Source organism: Oncorhynchus masou, unplaced genomic scaffold (assembly GCF_036934945.1).
Source record: "Oncorhynchus masou masou isolate Uvic2021 unplaced genomic scaffold, UVic_Omas_1.1 unplaced_scaffold_3481, whole genome shotgun sequence".
NCBI classification, from domain to species: Eukaryota; Metazoa; Chordata; class Actinopteri; order Salmoniformes; family Salmonidae; genus Oncorhynchus; species Oncorhynchus masou.
In genome coordinates, this window is record NW_027009889.1 from 19,736 (window position 1) to 38,259 (window position 18,524).

Here is an 18,524-nt window from a genome sequence, read left to right on the forward strand (position 1 = left end):
CCTGTCCGAATGAGGAAAGCTAGTGATTTTTAACAAGTACAAAGATACTCTTTCCTTCAATCTTGCGATGCAGATTCAGACACAATAATTCTCAGGCCTTGCAGTATTTGATAATAAAAGTTGAATAACAATGTCCAAGCAACAAGAGCAATGCCTTATTTCGGGAAATTGCAAAGATGTTCAAATCAGCTGAGCTTATGAAATTAAACAACCACGAAGGGACTCGAACCCTCAATCTTCTGATTCGAAGTCAGACGCCTTATCCATTAGGCCACGTAGTCTATGTTATACAACCCTATTTGACATCATACAGACTTTGCTATGCAACAATAGACATCAAAATTGTGAACCTGTCCAAATGAGGAAAGCTAGTGATTTTTAACAAGTACAAAGATACTCTTTCCTTCAATCTTGCGATGCAGATTCAGACACAATAATTCTCAGGCCTTGCAGTCTTTGATAATAAAGTTGAATAACAATGTCCAAGCAACAAGAGCAATGCCTTATTTCGGGAAATTGCAAAGATGTTCAAATCAGCTGAGCTTATGAAATTAAACAACCACGAAGGGACTCGAACCCTCAATCTTCTGATTCGAAGTCAGACGCCTTATCCATTAGGCTACGCAGTCTATGTTATACATCCCTATTTGACATCATACAGACTTTGCTATGCAACAAGAGACATTAAAATTGTGAAACTGTCCGAATGAGGAAAGCTAGTGATTTTTAACAAGTACAAAGATACTCTTTCCTTCAATCTTGCGATGCAGATTCAGACACAATAATTCTCAGGCCTTGCAGTCTTAGATTATTAAAGTTGAACAACAATGTCCAAGCTTTTCAAAGCAACAAGGCCAATGCCTTATTTAGGGAAATTGCAAACATGTACGAATTAGCTGAGCTAATGAAATTAAACGACCCTATTTGACATCATACAGACTTTGCTATGCAACAACAGACATCAAAGTTGTGAACCTGTCCGAATGAGGAAAGCTAGTGATTTTTAACAAGTACAAAGATACTCTTTCCTTCAATCTTGCGATGCAGATTCAGACACAATAATTCTCAGGCCTTGCAGTCTTAGATTATTAAAGTTGAACAACAATGTCCAAGCTTTTCAAAGCAACAAGACCAATGCCTTATTTAGGGAAATTGCCAACATGTACGAATTAGCTGAGCTAATGAAATTAAACGACCCTATTTGACATCATTCAGACTTTGCTGTATGAACCTGCCCGAATGAGGAAAGCTAGTGATTTTTAACAAGTACAAAGATACTCTTTCCTTCAATCTTGCGATGCAGATTCAGACACAATAATTCTCAGGCCTTGCAGTATTTGATAATAAAAGTTGAATAACAATGTCCAAGCAACAAGAGCAATGCCTTATTTCGGGAAATTGCAAAGATGTTCAAATCAGCTGAGCTTATGAAATTAAACAACCACGAAGGGACTCGAACCCTCAATCTTCTGATTCGAAGTCAGACGCCTTATCCATTAGGCTACGAGTCTATGTTATACATCCCTATTTGACATCATACAGACTTTGCTATGCAACAAGAGACATTAAAATTGTGAACCTGTCCGAATGAGGAAAGCTAGTCATTTTTAACAAGTACAAAGATACTCTTTCCTTCAATCTTGCGATGCAGATTCAGACACAATAATTCTCAGGCCTTGCAGTCTTAGATTATTAAAGTTGAACAACAATGTCCAAGCTTTTCAAAGCAACAAGACCAATGCCTTATTTAGGGAAATTGCAAACATGTACGAATTAGCTGAGCTAATGAAATTAAACGACCCTATTTGACATCATACAGACTTTGCTGCAACAACAGACATCAACCTGTCCGAATGAGGAAAGCTAGTGATTTTTAACAAGTACAAAGATACTCTTTCCTTCAATCTTGCGATGCAGATTCAGACACAATAATTCTCAGGCCTTGCAGTCTTTGATAATAAAAGTTGAATAACAATGTCCAAGCAACAAGAGCAATGCCTTATTTCGGGAAATTGCAAAGATGTTCAAATCAGCTGAGCTTATGAAATTAAACAACCACGAAGGGACTCGAACCCTCAATCTTCTGATTCGAAGTCAGACGCCTTATCCATTAGGCCACGCAGTCTATGTTATACATCCCTATTTGACATCATACAGACTTTGCTATGCAACAATAGACATCAAAATTGTGAACCTGTCCGAATGAGGAAAGCTAGTGATTTTTAACAAGTACAAAGATACTCTTTCCTTCAATCTTGCGATGCAGATTCAGACACAATAATTCTCAGGCCTTGCAGTCTTAGATTATTGAAGTTGAACAACAATGTCCAAGCTTTTCAAAGCAACAAGACCAATGCCTTATTTAGGGGAATTGCAAACATGTACGAATTGGCTGAGCCAATGAAATTAAATGACCCTATTTGACATCATTCAGACTTTGCTGTATGAACCTGCCCGAATGAGGAAAGCTAGTGATTTTTAACAAGTACAAAGATACTCTTTCCTTCAATCTTGCGATGCAGATTCAGACACAATAATTCTCAGGCCTTGCAGTATTTGATAATAAAAGTTGAATAACAATGTCCAAGCAACAAGAGCAATGCCTTATTTCGGGAAATTGCAAAGATGTTCAAATCAGCTGAGCTTATGAAATTAAACAACCACGAAGGGACTCGAACCCTCAATCTTCTGATTCGAAGTCAGACGCCTTATCCATTAGGCCACGTAGTCTATGTTATACAACCCTATTTGACATCATACAGACTTTGCTATGCAACAATAGACATCAAAATTGTGAACCTGTCCAAATGAGGAAAGCTAGTGATTTTTAACAAGTACAAAGATACTCTTTCCTTCAATCTTGCGATGCAGATTCAGACACAATAATTCTCAGGCCTTGCAGTCTAAGATAATACAAGTTGAATAACAATGTCCAAGCAACAAGAGCAATGCCTTATTTCGGGAAATTGCAAAGATGTTCAAATCAGCTGAGCTTATGAAATTAAACAACCACGAAGGGACTCGAACCCTCAATCTTCTGATTCGAAGTCAGACGCCTTATCCATTAGGCTACGCAGTCTATGTTATACATCCCTATTTGACATCATACAGACTTTGCTATGCAACAAGAGACATTAAAATTGTGAAACTGTCCGAATGAGGAAAGCTAGTGATTTTTAACAAGTACAAAGATACTCTTTCCTTCAATCTTGCGATGCAGATTCAGACACAATAATTCTCAGGCCTTGCAGTCTTAGATTATTAAAGTTGAACAACAATGTCCAAGCTTTTCAAACAACAAGACCAATGCCTTATTTAGGGAAATTGCAAACATGTACGAATTAGCTGAGCTAATGAAATTAAACGACCCTATTTGACATCATAAAGACTTTGCTTAGCAACAACAGACATCAAAGTTGTGAACCTGTCCGAATGAGGAAAGCTAGTGATTTTTAACAAGTACAAAGATACTCTTTCCTTCAATCTTGCGATGCAGATTCAGACACAATAATTCTCAGGCCTTTGCAGTCTTAGATTATTAAAGTTCAACAACAATGTCCAAGCTTTTCAAAGCAACAAGACCAATGCCTTATTTAGGGAAATTGCAAACATGTACGAATTAGCTGAGCCAATGAAATTAAATGACCCTATTTGACATCATTCAGACTTTGCTGTATGAACCTGCCCGAATGAGGAAAGCTAGTGATTTTTAACAAGTACAAAGATACTCTTTCCTTCAATCTTGCGATGCAGATTCAGACACAATAATTCTCAGGCCTTGCAGTATTTGATAATAAAAGTTGAATAACAATGTCCAAGCAACAAGAGCAATGCCTTATTTCGGGAAATTGCAAAGATGTTCAAATCAGCTGAGCTTATGAAATTAAACAACCACGAAGGGACTCGAACCCTCAATCTTCTGATTCGAAGTCAGACGCCTTATCCATTAGGCTACACAGTCTATGTTATACATCCCTATTTGACATTATACAGACTTTGCTATGCAACAAGAGACATTAAAATTGTGAAACTGTCCGAATGAGGAAAGCTAGTCATTTTTAACAAGTACAAAGATACTCTTTCCTTCAATCTTGCGATGCAGATTCAGACACAATAATTCTCAGGCCTTGCAGTCTTAGATTATTAAAGTTGAACAACAATGTCCAAGCTTTTCAAAGCAACAAGACCAATGCCTTATTTAGGGAAATTGCAAACATGTACGAATTAGCTGAGCTAATGAAATTAAACGACCCTATTTGACATCATACAGACTTTGCTATGCAACAACAGACATCAAAGTTGTGAACCTGTCCGAATGAGGAAAGCTAGTGATTTTTAACAAGTACAAAGATACTCTTTCCTTCAATCTTGCGATGCAGATTCAGACACAATAATTCTCAGGCCTTGCAGTATTTGATAATAAAAGTTGAATAACAATGTCCAAGCAACAAGAGCAATGCCTTATTTCGGGAAATTGCAAAGATGTTCAAATCAGCTGAGCTTATGAAATTAAACAACCACGAAGGGACTCGAACCCTCAATCTTCTGATTCGAAGTCAGACGCCTTATCCATTAGGCCACGTAGTCTATGTTATACAACCCTATTTGACATCATACAGACTTTGCTATGCAACAATAGACATCAAAATTGTGAACCTGTCCAAATGAGGAAAGCTAGTGATTTTTAACAAGTACAAAGATACTCTTTCCTTCAATCTTGCGATGCAGATTCAGACACAATAATTCTCAGGCCTTGCAGTCTAAGATAATACAAGTTGAATAACAATGTCCAAGCAACAAGAGCAATGCCTTATTTCGGGAAATTGCAAAGATGTTCAAATCAGCTGAGCTTATGAAATTAAACAACCACGAAGGGACTCGAACCCTCAATCTTCTGATTCGAAGTCAGACGCCTTATCCATTAGGCTATTCAGTCTATGTTATACATCCCTATTTGACATCATACAGACTTTGCTATGCAACAAGAGACATTAAAATTGTGAAACTGTCCGAATGAGGAAAGCTAGTCATTTTTAACAAGTACAAAGATACTCTTTCCTTCAATCTTGCGATGCAGATTCAGACACAATAATTCTCAGGCCTTGCAGTCTTAGATTATTAAAGTTGAACAACAATGTCCAAGCTTTTAAGCAACAAGACCAATGCCTTATTTAGGGAAATTGCAAACATGTACGAATTAGCTGAGCTAATGAAATTAAACGACCCTATTTGACATCATACAGACTTTGCTATGCAACAACAGACATCAAAGTTGTGAACCTGTCCGAATGAGGAAAGCTAGTGATTTTTAACAAGTACAAAGATACTCTTTCCTTCAATCTTGCGATGCAGATTCAGACACAATAATTCTCAGGCCTTGCAGTCTTTGATAATAAAAGTTGAATAACAATGTCCAAGCAACAAGAGCAATGCCTTATTTCGGGAAATTGCAAAGATGTTCAAATCAGCTGAGCTTATGAAATTAAACAACCACGAAGGGACTCGAACCCTCAATCTTCTGATTCGAAGTCAGACGCCTTATCCATTAGGCTACGCAGTCTATGTTATACATCCCTATTTGACATCATACAGACTTTGCTATGCAACAAGAGACATTAAAATTGTGAAACTGTCCGAATGAGGAAAGCTAGTCATTTTTAACAAGTACAAAGATACTCTTTCCTTCAATCTTGCGATGCAGATTCAGACACAATAATTCTCAGGCCTTGCAGTCTTAGATTATTAAAGTTGAACAACAATGTCCAAGCTTTTCAAAGCAACAAGACCAATGCCTTATTTAGGGGAATTGCAAACATGTACGAATTGGCTGAGCCAATGAAATTAAATGACCCTATTTGACATCATTCAGACTTTGCTGTATGAACCTGTCCGAATGAGGAAAGCTAGTGATTTTTAACAAGTACAAAGATACTCTTTCCTTCAATCTTGCGATGCAGATTCAGACACAATAATTCTCAGGCCTTGCAGTCTTAGATTATTAAAGTTGAACAACAATGTCCAAGCTTTTCAAAGCAACAAGGCCAATGCCTTATTTAGGGAAATTGCAAACATGTACGAATTAGCTGAGCTAATGAAATTAAACGACCCTATTTGACATCATACAGACTTTGCTATGCAACAACAGACATCAAAGTTGTGAACCTGTCCGAATGAGGAAAGCTAGTGATTTTTAACAAGTACAAAGATACTCTTTCCTTCAATCTTGCGATGCAGATTCAGACACAATAATTCTCAGGCCTTGCAGTCTTAGATTATTAAAGTTGAACAACAATGTCCAAGCTTTTCAAAGCAACAAGACCAATGCCTTATTTAGGGAAATTGCAAACATGTACGAATTAGCTGAGCTAATGAAATTAAACGACCCTATTTGACATCATAAAGACTTTGCTGCAACAACAGACATCAAAGTTGTGAACCTGTCCGAATGAGGAAAGCTAGTGATTTTTAACAAGTACAAAGATACTCTTTCCTTCAATCTTGCGATGCAGATTCAGACACAATAATTCTCAGGCCTTGCAGTCTTTGATAATAAAAGTTGAATAACAATGTCCAAGCAACAAGAGCAATGCCTTATTTCGGGAAATTGCAAAGATGTTCAAATCAGCTGAGCTTATGAAATTAAAAACCACGAAGGGACTCGAACCCTCAATCTTCTGATTCGAAGTCAGACGCCTTATCCATTAGGCTACGCAGTCTATGTTATACACCCCTATTTGACATCATACAGACTTTGCTATGCAACAATAGACATTAAAATTGTGAACCTGTCCGAATGAGGAAAGCTAGTCATTTTTAACAAGTACAAAGATACTCTTTCCTTCAATCTTGCGATGCAGATTCAGACACAATAATTCTCAGGCCTTGCAGTCTTAGATTATTAAAGTTGAACAACAATGTCCAAGCTTTTCAAAGCAACAAGACCAATGCCTTATTTAGGGAAATTGCAAACATGTACGAATTAGCTGAGCTAATGAAATTAAATGACCCTCTTTGACATCATACAGACTTTGCTGTATGAACCTGTCCGAATGAGGAAAGCTAGTGATTTTTAACAAGTACAAAGATACTCTTTCCTTCAATCTTGCGATGCAGATTCAGACACAATAATTCTCAGGCCTTGCAGTATTTGATAATAAAAGTTGAATAACAATGTCCAAGCAACAAGAGCAATGCCTTATTTCGGGAAATTGCAAAGATGTTCAAATCAGCTGAGCTTATGAAATTAAACAACCACGAAGGGACTCGAACCCTCAATCTTCTGATTCGAAGTCAGACGCCTTATCCATTAGGCCACGTAGTCTATGTTATACAACCCTATTTGACATCATACAGACTTTGCTATGCAACAATAGACATCAAAATTGTGAACCTGTCCAAATGAGGAAAGCTAGTGATTTTTAACAAGTACAAAGATACTCTTTCCTTCAATCTTGCGATGCAGATTCAGACACAATAATTCTCAGGCCTTGCAGTCTTAGATAATACAAGTTGAATAACAATGTCCAAGCAACAAGAGCAATGCCTTATTTCGGGAAATTGCAAAGATGTTCAAATCAGCTGAGCTTATGAAATTAAACAACCACGAAGGGACTCGAACCCTCAATCTTCTGATTCGAAGTCAGACGCCTTATCCATTAGGCTACGCAGTCTATGTTATACATCCCTATTTGACATCATACAGACTTTGCTATGCAACAAGAGACATTAAAATTGTGAAACTGTCCGAATGAGGAAAGCTAGTGATTTTTAACAAGTACAAAGATACTCTTTCCTTCAATCTTGCGATGCAGATTCAGACACAATAATTCTCAGGCCTTGCAGTCTTAGATTATTAAAGTTGAACAACAATGTCCAAGCTTTTCAAAGCAACAAGACCAATGCCTTATTTAGGGAAATTGCAAACATGTACGAATTAGCTGAGCTAATGAAATTAAACGACCCTATTTGACATCATACAGACTTTGCTATGCAACAACAGACATCAAAGTTGTGAACCTGTCCGAATGAGGAAAGCTAGTGATTTTTAACAAGTACAAAGATACTCTTTCCTTCAATCTTGCGATGCAGATTCAGACACAATAATTCTCAGGCCTTGCAGTCTTAGATTATTAAAGTTGAACAACAATGTCCAAGCTTTTCAAAGCAACAAGACCAATGCCTTATTTAGGGAAATTGCAAACATGTACGAATTAGCTGAGCCAATGAAATTAAATGACCCTATTTGACATCATTCAGACTTTGCTGTATGAACCTGCCCGAATGAGGAAAGCTAGTGATTTTTAACAAGTACAAAGATACTCTTTCCTTCAATCTTGCGATGCAGATTCAGACACAATAATTCTCAGGCCTTGCAGTATTTGATAATAAAAGTTGAATAACAATGTCCAAGCAACAAGAGCAATGCCTTATTTCGGGAAATTGCAAAGATGTTCAAATCAGCTGAGCTTATGAAATTAAACAACCACGAAGGGACTCGAACCCTCAATCTTCTGATTCGAAGTCAGACGCCTTATCCATTAGGCCACGTAGTCTATGTTATACAACCCTATTTGACATCATACAGACTTTGCTATGCAACAATAGACATCAAAATTGTGAACCTGTCCAAATGAGGAAAGCTAGTGATTTTTAACAAGTACAAAGATACTCTTTCCTTCAATCTTGCGATGCAGATTCAGACACAATAATTCTCAGGCCTTGCAGTCTTTGATAATAAAAGTTGAATAACAATGTCCAAGCAACAAGAGCAATGCCTTATTTTGGGAAATTGCAAAGATGTTCAAATCAGCTGAGCTTATGAAATTAAACAACCACGAAGGGACTCAAACCCTCAATCTTCTGATTCGAAGTCAGGCGCCTTATCCATTAGGCCACGCAGTCTATGTGATACATCGCTATTTGACATCATACAGACTTTGCTATGCAACAATAGACATCAAAATTGTGAACCTGTCCAAATGAGGAAAGCTAGTGATTTTTAACAAGTACAAAGATACTCTTTCCTTCAATCTTGCGATGCAGATTCAGACACAATAATTCTCAGGCCTTGCAGTCTTAGATTATTAAAGTTGAACAACAATGTCCAAGCTTTTCAAAGCAAAGACCAATGCCTTATTTAGGGAAATTGCAAACATGTACGAATTAGCTGAGCTAATGAAATTAAACGACCCTATTTGACATCATACAGACTTTGCTATGCAACAACAGACATCAAAGTTGTGAACCTGTCCGAATGAGGAAAGCTAGTGATTTTTAACAAGTACAAAGATACTCTTTCCTTCAATCTTGCGATGCAGATTCAGACACAATAATTCTCAGGCCTTGCAGTCTTAGATTATTGAAGTTGAACAACAATGTCCAAGCTTTTCAAAGTAACAAGACCAATGCCTTATTTAGGGGAATTTTAAACATGTACGAATTGGCTGAGCCAATGAAATTAAATGACCCTATTTGACATCATTCAGACTTTGCTGTATGAACCTGCCCGAATGAGGAAAGCTAGTGATTTTTAACAAGTACAAAGATACTCTTTCCTTCAATCTTGCGATGCAGATTCAGACACAATAATTCTCAGGCCTTGCAGTATTTGATAATAAAAGTTGAATAACAATGTCCAAGCAACAAGAGCAATGCCTTATTTCGGGAAATTGCAAAGATGTTCAAATCAGCTGAGCTTATGAAATTAAACAACCACGAAGGGACTTGAACCCTCAATCTTCTGATTTGAAGTCAGACGCCTTATCCATTAGGCCACGTAGTCTATGTTATACAACCCTATTTGACATCATACAGACTTTGCTATGCAACAATAGACATCAAAATTGTGAACCTGTCCAAATGAGGAAAGCTAGTGATTTTTAACAAGTACAAAGATACTCTTTCCTTCAATCTTGCGATGCAGATTCAGACACAATAATTCTCAGGCCTTGCAGTCTTCGATAATAAAAGTTGAATAACAATGTCCAAGCAACAAGAGCAATGCCTTATTTCGGGAAATTGCAAAGATGTTCAAATCAGCTGAGCTTATGAAATTAAACAACCACGAAGGGACTCGAACCCTCAATCTTCTGATTCGAAGTCAGACGCCTTATCCATTAGGCCACGTAGTCTATGTTATACATCCCTATTTGACATCATACAGACTTTGCTATGCAACAATAGACATTAAAATTGTGAACCTGTCCAAATGAGGAAAGCTAGTGATTTTTAACAAGTACAAAGATACTCTTTCCTTCAATCTTGCGATGCAGATTCAGACACAATAATTCTCAGGCCTTGCAGTCTTAGATTATTAAAGTTGAACAACAATGTCCAAGCTTTTCAAACAACAAGACCAATGCCTTATTTAGGGAAATTGCAAACATGTACGAATTAGCTGAGCTAATGAAATTAAACGACCCTATTTGACATCATACAGACTTTGCTATGCAACAACAGACATCAAAGTTGTGAACCTGTCCGAATGAGGAAAGCTAGTGATTTTTAACAAGTACAAAGATACTCTTTCCTTCAATCTTGCGATGCAGATTCAGACACAATAATTCTCAGGCCTTGCAGTCTTAGATTATTGAAGTTGAACAACAATGTCCAAGCTTAAAGTAACAAGACCAATGCCTTATTTAGGGGAATTGCAAACATGTACGAATTGGCTGAGCCAATGAAATTAAATGACCCTATTTGACATCATTCAGACTTTGCTGTATGAACCTGCCCGAATGAGGAAAGCTAGTGATTTTTAACAAGTACAAAGATACTCTTTCCTTCAATCTTGCGATGCAGATTCAGACACAATAATTCTCAGGCCTTGCAGTATTTGATAATAAAAGTTTAATAACAATGTCCAAGCAACAAGAGCAATGCCTTATTTCGGGAAATTGCAAAGATGTTCAAATCAGCTGAGCTTATGAAATTAAACAACCACGAAGGGACTTGAAACCTCAATCTTCTGATTCGAAGTCAGACGCCTTATCCATTAGGCCACTTAGTTTATGTTATACAACCCTATTTGACATCATACAGACTTTGCTATGCAACAATAGACATCAAAATTGTGAACCTGTCCAAATGAGGAAAGCTAGTCATTTTTAACAAGTACAAAGATACTCTTTCCTTCAATCTTGCGATGCAGATTCAGACACAATAATTCTCAGGCCTTGCAGTCTTTGATAATAAAAGTTGAATAACAATGTCCAAGCAACAAGACCAATGCCTTATTTTGGGAAATTGCAAAGATGTTCAAATCAGCTGAGCTTATGAAATTAAACAACCACGAAGGGACTCGAACCCTCAATCTTCTGATTCGAAGTCAGACGCCTTATCCATTAGGCTACGCAGTCTATGTTATACATCCCTATTTGACATCATACAGACTTTGCTATGCAACAAGAGACATTAAAATTGTGAACCTGTCCGAATGAGGAAAGCTAGTGATTTTTAACAAGTACAAAGATACTCTTTCCTTCAATCTTGCGATGCAGATTCAGACACAATAATTCTCAGGCCTTGCAGTCTTAGATTATTAAAGTTGAACAACAATGTCCAAGCTTTTCAAAGCAACAAGGCCAATGCCTTATTTAGGGAAATTGCAAACATGTGCAGATCACGAATTAGCTGAGCTAATGAAATTAAACAACCACGAAGGGACCCCCTAATTTGACATCATTATCAGACTTTGCTATTTGACATCATGAACAACAATAGACATCAAAATTGTGAACCTGTCCGAATGAGGAAAGCTAGTGATTTTTAACAAGTACAAAGATACTCTTTCCTTCAATCTTGCGATGCAGATTCAGACACAATAATTCTCAGGCCTTGCAGTCTTAGATAATAAAGTTGAATAACAATGTCCAAGCAACAAGAGCAATGCCTTATTTTGGGAAATTGCAAAGATGTTCAAATCAGCTGAGCTTATGAAATTAAACAACCACGAAGGGACTCGAACCCTCAATCTTCTGATTCGAAGTCAGACGCCTTATCCATTAGGCCATGCAGTCTATGTTATACATCCCTATTTGACATCATACAGACTTTGCTATGCAACAATAGACATCAAAATTGTGAACCTGTCCGAATGAGGAAAGCTAGTGATTTTTAACAAGTACAAAGATACTCTTTCCTTCAATCTTGCGATGCAGATTCAGACACAATAATTCTCAGGCCTTGCAGTCTTCGATAATAAAAGTTGAATAACAATGTCCAAGCAACAAGACCAATGCTTTATTTTTGGAAATCGCAAAGACGTTCAAATCAGCTGAGCTCATGAAATTAAACAACCACGAAAGAACTCAAACCCACAATCTTTTGATACGAAGTCAGACGCCTTATCCATTTGGCCACTCAGTCTATATGATACATCCCTATTCGACATCATACAGACTTTGCTATGCAACAACAGACATCAAAGTTGTGAACCTGTCCGAATGAGGAAAGCTAGTGATTTTTAACAAGTACAAAGATACTCTTTCCTTCAATCTTGCGATGCAGATTCAGACACAATAATTCTCAGGCCTTGCAGTCTTGGATCATTAAAGTTTAACAACAATCATTTTCAAAGCAACAAGGCCAATGCCTTATTTAGGGAAATTGCAAACATGTACGAATTAGCTGAGCTAATGAAATTAAACGACCCTATTTGACATCATACAGACTTTGCTGTATGAACCTGCAAATGAGGAAAGCTAGTGATTTTTAACAAGTACAAAGACACTCTTTCCTTCAATCTTGCGATGCAGATTCAGACACAATAATTCTCAGGCCTTGCAGTCTTAGATAATAAAAGTTGAATAACAATGTCCAAGCAACAAGAGCAATGCCATATTTTGGGAAATTGCAAAGATGTTCAAATCAGCAGAGCTCATGAAATTAATCAACCACGAAGGAACTCGAACCCACAATCTTTAGATACGAAGTCAGACGCCTTATCCATTAGGCCACTGCAGTCTATGTGATACATCCCTATTCGACATCATACAGACTTTGCTATGCAACAACAGACATCAAAGTTGTGAACCTGTCCGAATGAGGAAAGCTAGTGATTTTTAACAAGTACAAAGATACTCTTTCCTTCAATCTTGCGATGCAGATTCAGACACAATAATTCTCAGGCCTTGCAGTCTTCGATAATAAAAGTTGAATAACAATGTCCAAGCAACAAGACCAATGCCTTATTTTGGGAAATCGCAAAGATGTTAAAATCAGCTGAGCTATTGAAATTAAACAACCACGAAGGGACTCGAAACCTCAATCTTCTGATTTAAAGTCAAACGCCTTATCCATTAGGCCACGCAGTCTATATTATATATACCCATTTTGACATTATACAGACTTTGCTATGCAACAAAAGACATCAAAGTTGTGAACCTGTACGAATGAGGAAAGCTCGTGATTTTTAACAAGTACAAAGATACTCTTTCCTTCAATCTTGCGATGCAGATTCAGACACAATAATTCTCAGGCCTTGCAGTCTTGGATCATTAAAGTTTAACAACAATGTCCAAGATTTTCAAAGCAACAAGGCCAATGCCTTATTTAGGGAAATTGCAAACATGTACGAATTAGCTGAGCTAATGAAATTAAACGACCCTATTTGACATCATACAGACTTTGCTGTATGAACCTGCACGAATGAGGAAAGCTAGTGATTTTTAACAAGTACAAAGACACTCTTTCCTTCAATCTTGCGATGCCGATTCAGACACAATAATTCTCAGGCCTTGCAGTCTTAGATAATAAAAGTTGAATAACAATGTCCAAGCAACAAGAGCAATGCCATATTTTGGGAAATTGCAAAGATGTTCAAATCAGCAGAGCTCATGAAATTAATCAACCACGAAGGAACTCGAACCCACAATCTTTAGATACAAAGTCAGACGCCTTATCCATTAGGCCACGCAGTCTATGTGATACATCCCTATTCGACATCATACAGACTTTGCTATGCAACAACAGACATCAAAGTTGTGAACCTGTCCGAATGAGGAAAGCTAGTGATTTTTAACAAGTACAAAGATACTCTTTCCTTCAATCTTGCGATGCAGATTCAGACACAATAATTCTCAGGCCTTGCCGTCTTCGATAATAAAAGTTGAATAACAATGTCCAAGCAACAAGACCAATGCCTTATTTTGGGAAATCGCAAAGATGTTCAAATCAGCTGAGCTTATGAAATTAAACAACCACGAAGGGACTCGAAACCTCAATCTTCTGATTCGAAGTCAGACGCCTTATCCATTAGGCTACGCAGTCTATGTTATACATCCCTATTTGACATCATACAGACTTTGCTATGCAACAATAGACATCAAAATTGTGAACCTGTCCGAATGAGGAAAGCTAGTCATTTTTAACAAGTACAAAGATACTCTTTCCTTCAATCTTGCGATGCAGATTCAGACACAATAATTCTCAGGCCTTGCAGTCTTAGATTATTAAAGTTGAACAACAATGTCCAAGCTTTTCAGAACAACAAGACCAATGCCTTATTTAGGGAAATTGCCAACATGTACGAATTAGCTGAGCTAATGAAATTAAACGACCCTATTTGACATCATACAGACTTTGCTGTATGAACCTGTGACGAATGAGGAAAGCTAGTGATTTTTAACAAGTACAAAGATACTCTTTCCTTCAATCTTGCGATGCAGATTCAGACACAATAATTCTCAGGCCTTGCAGTCTTCGATAATAAAAGTTGAATAACAATGTCCAAGCAACAAGACCAATGCTTTATTTTTGGAAATCGCAAAGATGTTCAAATCAGCTGAGCTCATGAAATTAAACAACCACGAAGGAACTCGAACCCACAATCTTTTGATACGAAGTCAGACGCCTTATCCATTTGGCCACTCAGTCTATATGATACATCCCTATTCGACATCATACAGACTTTGCTATGCAACAACAGACATCAAAGTTGTGAACCTGTCCGAATGAGGAAAGCTAGTGATTTTTAACAAGTACAAAGATACTCTTTCCTTCAATCTTGCGATGCAGATTCAGACACAATAATTCTCAGGCCTTGCAGTCTTGGATCATTAAAGTTTAACAACAATGTCCAAGATTTTCAAAGCAACAAGGCCAATGCCTTATTTAGGGAAATTGCAAACATGTACGAATTAGCTGAGCTAATGAAATTAAACGACCCTATTTGACATCATACAGACTTTGCTGTATGAACCTGCACGAATGAGGAAAGCTAGTGATTTTTAACAAGTACAAAGACACTCTTTCCTTCAATCTTGCGATGCCGATTCAGACACAATAATTCTCAGGCCTTGCAGTCTTAGATAATAAAAGTTGAATAACAATGTCCAAGCAACAAGAGCAATGCCATATTGTGGGAAATTGCAAAGATGTTCAAATCAGCAGAGCTCATGAAATTAATCAACCACGAAGGAACTCGAACCCACAATCTTTAGATACGAAGTCAGATGCCTTATCCATTAGGCCATGCAGTCTATGTGATACATCACTATTCGACCTCATACAGACTTTGCTATGCAACAACAGACATCAAAGTTGTGAACCTGTCCGAATGAGGAAAGCTAGTGATTTTTAACAAGTACAAAGATACTCTTTCCTTCAATCTTGCGATGCAGATTCAGACACAATAATTATCAGGCCTTGCCGTCTTCGATAATAAAAGTTGAATAACAATGTCCAAGCAACAAGACCAATGCCTTATTTTGGGAAATCGCAAAGATGTTCAAATCAGCTGAGCTTATGAAATTAAACAACCACGAAGGGACTCGAACACTCAATCTTCAGATTCGAAGTCAGACGCCTTATCCATTAGGCCACGCAGTCTATGTTATACATCCCTATTTGACATCATACAGACTTTGCTATGCAACAATAGACATTAAAATTGTGAACCTGTCCGAATGAGGAAAGCTAGTGATTTTTAACAAGTACAAAGATACTCTTTCCTTCAATCTTGCGATGCAGATTCAGACACAATAATTCTCAGGCCTTCCAGTCTTAGATTATTAAAGTTGAACAACAATGTCCAAGCTTTTCAAAGCAACAAGGCCAATGCCTTATTTAGGGAAATTGCAAACATGTACGAATTAGCTGAGCTAATGAAATTAAACGACCCTATTTGACATCATACAGACTTTGCTGTATGAACCTGCAAGACTGAGGAAAGCTAGTGATTTTTAACAAGTACAAAGACACTCTTTCCTTCAATCTTGCGATGCCGATTCAGACACAATAATTCTCAGGCCTTGCAGTCTTAGATAATAAAAGTTGAATAACAATGTCCAAGCAACAAGACCAATGCCTTATTTTGGGAAATCGCAAAGATGTTCAAATCAGCTGAGCTTATGAAATTAAACAACCACGAAGGGACTCGAAACCTCAATCTTCTGATTTAAAGTCAAACGCCTTATCCATTAGGCCACGCAGTCTATATTATACATACCCATTTTGACATTATACAGACTTTGCTATGCAACAATAGACATTAAAATTGTGAACCTGTACGAATGAGGAAAGCTCGTGATTTTTAACAAGTACAAAGATACTCTTTCCTTCAATCTTGCGATGCAGATTCAGACACAATAATTCTCAGGCCTTGCAGTCGTCGATAGTAAAAGTTGAATAACAATGTCCAAGCAACAAGACCAATGCTTTATTTTTGGAAATCGCAAAGATGTTCAAATCAGCTGAGCTCATGAAATTAAACAACCACGAAAGAACTCAAACCCACAATCTTTTGATACGAAGTCAGACGCCTTATCCATTTGGCCACTCAGTCTATATGATACATCCCTATTCGACATCATACAGACTTTGCTATGCAACAACAGACATCAAAGTTGTGAACCTGTCCGAATGAGGAAAGCTAGTGATTTTTAACAAGTACAAAGATACTCTTTCCTTCAATCTTGCGATGCAGATTCAGACACAATAATTCTCAGGCCTTGCAGTCTTGGATCATTAAAGTTTAACAACAATGTCCAAGATTTTCAAAGCAACAAGGCCAATGCCTTATTTAGGGAAATTGCAAACATGTTCAAATTAGCTGAGCTAACGCAATTAAAGAAATTAAACAACCACGAAGGAACTCGAACCCACAATCTTTTGATACGAAGTCAGACGCCTTATCCATTTGGCCACTCAGTCTATATGATACATCCCTATTCGACATCATACAGACTTTGCTATGCAACAACAGACATCAAAGTTGTGAACCTGTCCGAATGAGGAAAGCTAGTGATTTTTAACAAGTACAAAGATACTCTTTTCTTCAATCTTGCGATGCAGATTCAGAGACAAAAATTCTCAGGCCTTGCAGTCTTCGATAATAAAAGTTGAATAACAATGTCCAAGCAACAAGACCAATGCCTTATTTTGGGAAATCGCAAAGATGTTAAAATCAGCTGAGCTATTGAAATTAAACAACCACGAAGGGACTCGAAACCTCAATCTTCTGATTTAAAGTCAAACGCCTTATCCATTAGGCCACGCAGTCTATATTATACATACCCATTTTGACATTATACAGACTTTGCTATGCAACAATAGACATTAAAATTGTGAACCTGTACGAATGAGGAAAGCTCGTGATTTTTAACAAGTACAAAGATACTCTTTCCTTCAATCTTGCGATGCAGATTCAGACACAATAATTCTCAGGCCTTGCAGTCTTGGATCATTAAAGTTTAACAACAATGTCCAAGATTTTCAAAGCAACAAGGCCAATGCCTTATTTAGGGAAATTGCAAACATGTACGAATTAGCTGAGCTAATGAAATTAAACGACCCTATTTGACATCATACAGACTTTGCTGTATGAACCTGCACGAATGAGGAAAGCTAGTGATTTTTAACAAGTACAAAGACACTCTTTCCTTCAATCTTGCGATGCCGATTCAGACACAATAATTCTCAGGCCTTGCAGTCTTAGATAATAAAAGTTGAATAACAATGTCCAAGCAACAAGAGCAATGCCATATTTTGGGAAATTGCAAAGATGTTCAAATCAGCAGAGCTCATGAAATTAATCAACCACGAAGGAACTCGAACCCACAATCTTTAGATACAAAGTCAGACGCCTTATCCATTAGGCCACGCAGTCTATGTGATACATCCCTATTCGACCTCATACAGACTTTGCTATGCAACAACAGACATCAAAGTTGTGAACCTGTCCGAATGAGGAAAGCTAGTGATTTTTAACAAGTACAAAGATACTCTTTCCTTCAATCTTGCGATGCAGATTCAGACACAATAATTCTCAGGCCTTGCAGTCTTCGATAATAAAAGTTGAATAACAATGTCCAAGCAACAAGACCAATGCCTTATTTTGGGAAATCGCAAAGATGTTCAAATCAGCTGAGCTTATGAAATTAAACAACCACGAAGGGACTCGAAACCTCAATCTTCTGATTCGAAGTCAGACGCCTTATCCATTAGGCTACGCAGTCTATGATACATCCCTATTTGACATCATACAGACTTTGCTATGCAACAATAGACATTAAAATTGTGAACCT

At 37.4% G+C, this 18,524-nt stretch overlaps 7 non-coding genes across 7 annotated transcripts; all 7 read right to left on the reverse strand.

The window, feature by feature from the left end:
• Positions 1–208: 208 nt before the first annotated feature.
• On the reverse strand, positions 209–281 carry trnar-ucg (transfer RNA arginine (anticodon UCG)). Its single transcript has one exon. It is a non-coding gene; the product is annotated as a tRNA-Arg (tRNA).
• Positions 282–2,052: 1,771 nt separating this feature from the next.
• Positions 2,053–2,125, reverse strand: trnar-ucg (transfer RNA arginine (anticodon UCG)). The gene has a single exon. It is a non-coding gene; the product is annotated as a tRNA-Arg (tRNA).
• A 532-nt stretch (positions 2,126–2,657) lies between these two features.
• Positions 2,658–2,730, reverse strand: trnar-ucg (transfer RNA arginine (anticodon UCG)). The gene has a single exon. It is a non-coding gene; the product is annotated as a tRNA-Arg (tRNA).
• A 1,784-nt stretch (positions 2,731–4,514) lies between these two features.
• On the reverse strand, positions 4,515–4,587 carry trnar-ucg (transfer RNA arginine (anticodon UCG)). Its single transcript has one exon. It is a non-coding gene; the product is annotated as a tRNA-Arg (tRNA).
• A 2,661-nt stretch (positions 4,588–7,248) lies between these two features.
• On the reverse strand, positions 7,249–7,321 carry trnar-ucg (transfer RNA arginine (anticodon UCG)). The gene has a single exon. It is a non-coding gene; the product is annotated as a tRNA-Arg (tRNA).
• A 1,158-nt stretch (positions 7,322–8,479) lies between these two features.
• On the reverse strand, positions 8,480–8,552 carry trnar-ucg (transfer RNA arginine (anticodon UCG)). Its single transcript has one exon. It is a non-coding gene; the product is annotated as a tRNA-Arg (tRNA).
• A 1,505-nt stretch (positions 8,553–10,057) lies between these two features.
• Positions 10,058–10,130, reverse strand: trnar-ucg (transfer RNA arginine (anticodon UCG)). The gene has a single exon. It is a non-coding gene; the product is annotated as a tRNA-Arg (tRNA).
• Positions 10,131–18,524: the final 8,394 nt, after the last annotated feature.